Raw genomic sequence first — 5,056 nt, forward strand, 5'->3', positions numbered from 1 at the left:
TCAAATATTCTATTTTTAAATAGATGAGTACTTTGAAGAATAATTAGAAAGCATGTATTTAGTTAAAAAACAAAAACAAAATGACACAACGTAATATTCAAAATGTGCATGCTTTGAAAATTAGCTAGAGACCCTATATTTATTAATAAATAATCAATAAAAAAATGACAAACTAGATAGTACTGGTGACCTTCCTATTAATAGAACATATAATATAAATAAACATTTTACTAGTGAGGCCAGCCGTCCAAAATGACTCTGACTTTTTCTGCTTCAGCTTTTGATTTGAATGAAAGTTGACTGACGCTGCAATCAACCCATTCAATTCATCGCTAAAATTGATGACATGAAACACAAATTCTACTTCTAACTGGGTTGCACAACACGGATTTGATCTCAGCTACAAAATGAGGTGCAGCTCTTGCTTTTCTATTCTTCTTTTCTTCTTTGTAATGATTTTTTCTTCTGTGAAATCCGATTACAGATGGCATAATTGTAACAATGATTCAACTTACGCCAACAGCAGTACATATTCTGCTAATCTGAACCGAGTCATGTCGGATCTATTTACAAATACATCTCTAAATTCGGGGTTTAACAAATCTTTCTATGGTCAAACACCCAACAAGATCTATGGTCTTCTGCAGTGTTTTGGGAACTTATCAGCACAGAAATGCTCAGACTGTGCACAAGCAGCAAAGACTTCTCTCATGGAGCATTGCGCGAACACCACAGGTGGCATGATATTGATGGATGACTGTTTTTTGCGCTATGACAACTCTAATTTCATTTCAACCCTCGATACCAACGTATATAAAAAGCTGTGGAATCCCATTGAAGTCGACACGAGCAATATGGATGATTTCAAAGCCAAAACCTCTATTCTTCTCTCCAACTTGTCCAATCTAGCTTTAGATCCTGCAAATAAGCGATTCGCCATGGGAACGACCAACTACTCCACATCCAAAAATGTCTATGGGCTCGTTCAATGTTGGAGATATTTATCTATCAATGATTGCAAGAATTGTTTGTTTACAGCAAGAAAAACTGTGGAGGATTGTTGTTCTATGAACCAAGGAGGTCGGGGTCTGTTAGGAAACTGCGTGGTCAGATTTGAGTCATATTCATTTTTCAACACTACAGTTGTATCTTCTCCACCTACTTCAACAACTTCTGCACCTCCCACAGCAGGACAGACCCAATCAAAGAGTAAGCACAAACACCTCCTTTTAATATTTGTTGGATTCTATGTCTGATATTCTTGTATTGAAAAGAATCTGCACTGCAGAGAAGCAGTCAAAAGTACCCTTAATCTTGGGAGTATTTGTCTAATTGCAATGAGAAAAAGAGTGAGATTTGTCATTTTTAGGAGCCCAGTCACCCACAACGAAGGTGCTGCGTCCAATTTTTTTTGTTCTCTGTTGGGTTTAGTTTTTAAACAAAAAAATTCTGAGTTTTTATAATTTTCTTTCCTACACAGAGGGGCATGGGTATTCTGCCGAATCTCGTTTACTCATACCTGACCAGCAACATTTACTCATGAGCTTAGGGACATTGGCAGAAGCCACACAAAATTTTCATGAAAATAACAAGCTTGGAGAGGGAGGCTTTGGAAGTGTATACAGGGTGGGGCTATATTGTATCCTTGACCTTAATCAACACTGTGTTCATAAGGTTATTAAGGGGGAAATTTCTTTAAGAGAAATGCAGAGCTCTAATTCTGGTTTGATCTTTCAGGGAACAAATAGAGACGGGAAGGACATAGCAGTCAAAAAGCTGTCTGCAAAATCTTTCCAAGGTACAATGGAGTTCATGAATGAAGTGAAGCTAATATCTAATGTTCAGCACCGAAATCTTGTGAAGCTGTTAGGATGTTGCACAGAAGGAGATGAACGGTTGCTTATTTATGAATATCTTCCCAATAAGAGCCTGGATACTTTTCTCTTTGGTGAGTTATGTTCTCTCTTTATTTATTACATATAATATAATATTATTTTGCAGAGTCATAGTTTAAACATTATACATTTAGCTTCATTTCAGTACTAAAAGTGTTAAATAGTCAAAATTGACTTATTTTTTCCAAGCTTAATTTTTTTCCTTAGCATGTGATGCTTTGAAGAATGATGGATAGAATTGGGATTAGAGATCCAGAAAAGCGAAGACAGCTAGATTGGCAACAACGCTATAACATCATCACTGAAATTGCTCGGGGTCTTCTCTATCTTCATGAAGATTCACAGGTGAAAATCATTCACAGGGATATTAAAACAAGCAATATTTTGCTTGATGACAAATTTAATCCTAAAATAGCTGACTTCGGTTTAGCCAGAATTTTCCCAGAAGATGAAACACAAATCCAAACAAGAATTGCGGGCACAATGTAAGGACCCCAATGATGATTGAAATTGTTTAAAATTATTTTTCAATTTTTCTAAGTGGGGTTTATTTGTGAGGCAGAGGTTACATGGCTCCAGAGTATGCAATGCGAGGACAACTGTCAGTTAAAGCTGATGTTTATAGCTTTGGTGTGCTAGTGCTTGAGATTGTCAGCGGAAGGAAAAACTTAGATATTCATTTAGACCAGGGGATGCAGAATCTGTTGGAATGGGTACCAAATCAATCTACCACTATATGTTTGTTTTCAATAATGGATTTCAATTCCAGATATCAAACTTAAAACTGACGGCACTAAGGAATAAATTAAGCTTGAAAATATAAGTCAACTTTGACTATTTAACACTTTTAGCTTAGGAATCAAATCTTAATGTATTATGTTCAAACAATCTCAAAACTGACAGATACTGACAGATATAATTTGTGATTTATACAGGCATGGAGAGTTTATAGAGGAGGAGATGTGATAACTATGGTTGAGCCAACATTAAGAGAGAGGTGCTCATAGGATCTTGTGGTACGATGCATTCATGTGGCACTTTTGTGTGTACAAGCTGATGCCACAGTTCGTCCACTTATGTCCAAAGTTGTTCCGATGATATTGAGCAATTCGGTGACATTGCCAGTTCCATCAAAGCCGGCGTTTTTAAGTGGCTCGGATTCAAGTAAAGGACTAGAATTAGTAAGGCACGGAAAGGAGACACCCACATTTGAAGACTCGCAGACATCTGGAACCACCGCTTCTTCTGCGTTGGGCGTTCCATCGGTAAATGAAACCTCCGTCACTAACATGGGGCCAAGATAAGGTAGGTATTGACATTTAGGCTCCGTTTGGTTGCCGGAATATGGGTGGAATAGGAAAACGAAATTAGAATATGTTTTATATTCGTTGTTTGGTAAGCTCAATTGGAATAGAGAATAGGAAGACATATTCCAATTTTGCCCCTAAAATGAGCATATGTCCATGCCCAAAAATATTTGTTATTGGAATAGGCCATTTCCATTCCCATTCCGATTTTCCATTAAAAAATATTTTTTATTAATTTTTTTTTTTTTTTTTTTGTACTTTTACTTTTTGAATTTTTTTTGTTAAATTTTTTTAAATTTTTTTTTTTTTATAACATTTTTTAAAATTATATCTATTTGTTTAAAAAAATGAAAATGAAAATGAATTAACTAAAAAAAATAAATTAAAAAAAAATTAGGAAAAATGTTTAAAAAAATACAAAACTTAACCTTATTCCTATTCTATTTTTGTACAACCAAACAATAGATTAACATATTCCAGTCGAATTCCAAGTGCACCAAACATGATTGGAATTGTCTATTTCTATTCCCATTCCTCCTTTCCATTCCCATTCCCATTTTCTATTCTAATTTTCTATTCCTATGCCAGCAACCAAACGGGGCCTAAGAGCATAATTAATGTGATATACAGAAGGAATACCAACATTACAACATGGGTTGTATTCTCCATGCCTATTCTTAAGGTGACTCATAGATTCCTTCCAACTGTGGACAGAAAATCTCCAATGGTAAAAAAAAATGCAAACGTAGACATAGGCATAAATACGAGAATTCGGGTTTAACGGCACAGGGCCCCACATGACGATTGTACAACTATGAGGTCAGCGTACGAATAAAAAGAATGGACAAAAAACAATGAAAAACCTGTGAGAAGGCGTGGACAAATGACATATACATCAATGTCATCACCAGTAATGAAATGATGAAAAAGCGGTGGACATCGTCAGACGACTGTATAGCCTTCAATCGTCTTGACTCTCGCCTATCCTTTTCCCACATTGCAAGCTGTTGATAGACAAACTTAGTAAAGTCCATTTCACATAAACACCTTTCGAATAATAACTAGCAATTGCACCTAAGGTTGCAATAAGGATACCGAAGAAAATTATGTTAAGTTTAAAATGTTGGTAATGAATAATATGATAAACATTTATTTTTATTGCATATATTTGAACAAACATAAGTACAAAAGTTTATGTGGCACACAAACATCTTTTTATGGATCTGTCGTATCCAGGTTTAGCATTGCCTATTTTTTCCATAAAGAAACATAACACAAGCAATAGTCAAAAGACACATTTGAATGTCAGCAAGGAAATATGATTAGTAAGAAATTGTAAATCTGTCATTAAATTGTAACAATGAAGGTATAGAAGACATATTTATTTATTTTCGAGAAATAAACAAAAGTTCAAAGCAATCCAATCAACAATCAAATGGTATTAATTAATAAAGTATCAAGTGAGGTGTGTAAATTTAACAAATGCAAATATAGGAATGGGCATAGTTGGACAAGGTGAGAAACATGATTTGCATTATTATATGTTTCAATTTTTGAAGATTTAAGTTTTAATGAAAAAAAAATTATAACTGTGCCCAAATGTTGTATGGAATTGTGTGTGGATTATAAGTAGCAAATAAAAATGTTCTTTTAAACATCATTTGGTAGCTGAACATTTGAAAAATATATTGGAAACCAAATAGAATGAAGAGCCAGTGCGTATATAAAATGTGTTGCATTCGCTGTTAATTAAGACATGCTCAATGAACTATTTTTACTGTTTTGTAGTCAACTGTAAAAGAATAGAATCTAAGATCACAACACTCATGAATTTGGTAATTAGTTTTGAGTTTG

At 34.6% G+C, this 5,056-nt stretch overlaps 1 pseudogene; it reads left to right on the plus strand.

Moving 5' to 3' along the window:
• Positions 1-363: 363 nt before the first annotated feature.
• On the plus strand, positions 364-3,212 carry LOC149563470 (cysteine-rich receptor-like protein kinase 15; annotated as a pseudogene).
• Positions 3,213-5,056: the final 1,844 nt, after the last annotated feature.

The sequence above is a fragment of the Cupressus sempervirens genome, chromosome 4, assembly GCF_028749045.1.
Source record: "Cupressus sempervirens isolate cs-2001-9-10 chromosome 4, ASM2874904v1, whole genome shotgun sequence".
In the NCBI taxonomy this organism is placed as follows: domain Eukaryota; kingdom Viridiplantae; phylum Streptophyta; class Pinopsida; order Cupressales; family Cupressaceae; genus Cupressus; species Cupressus sempervirens.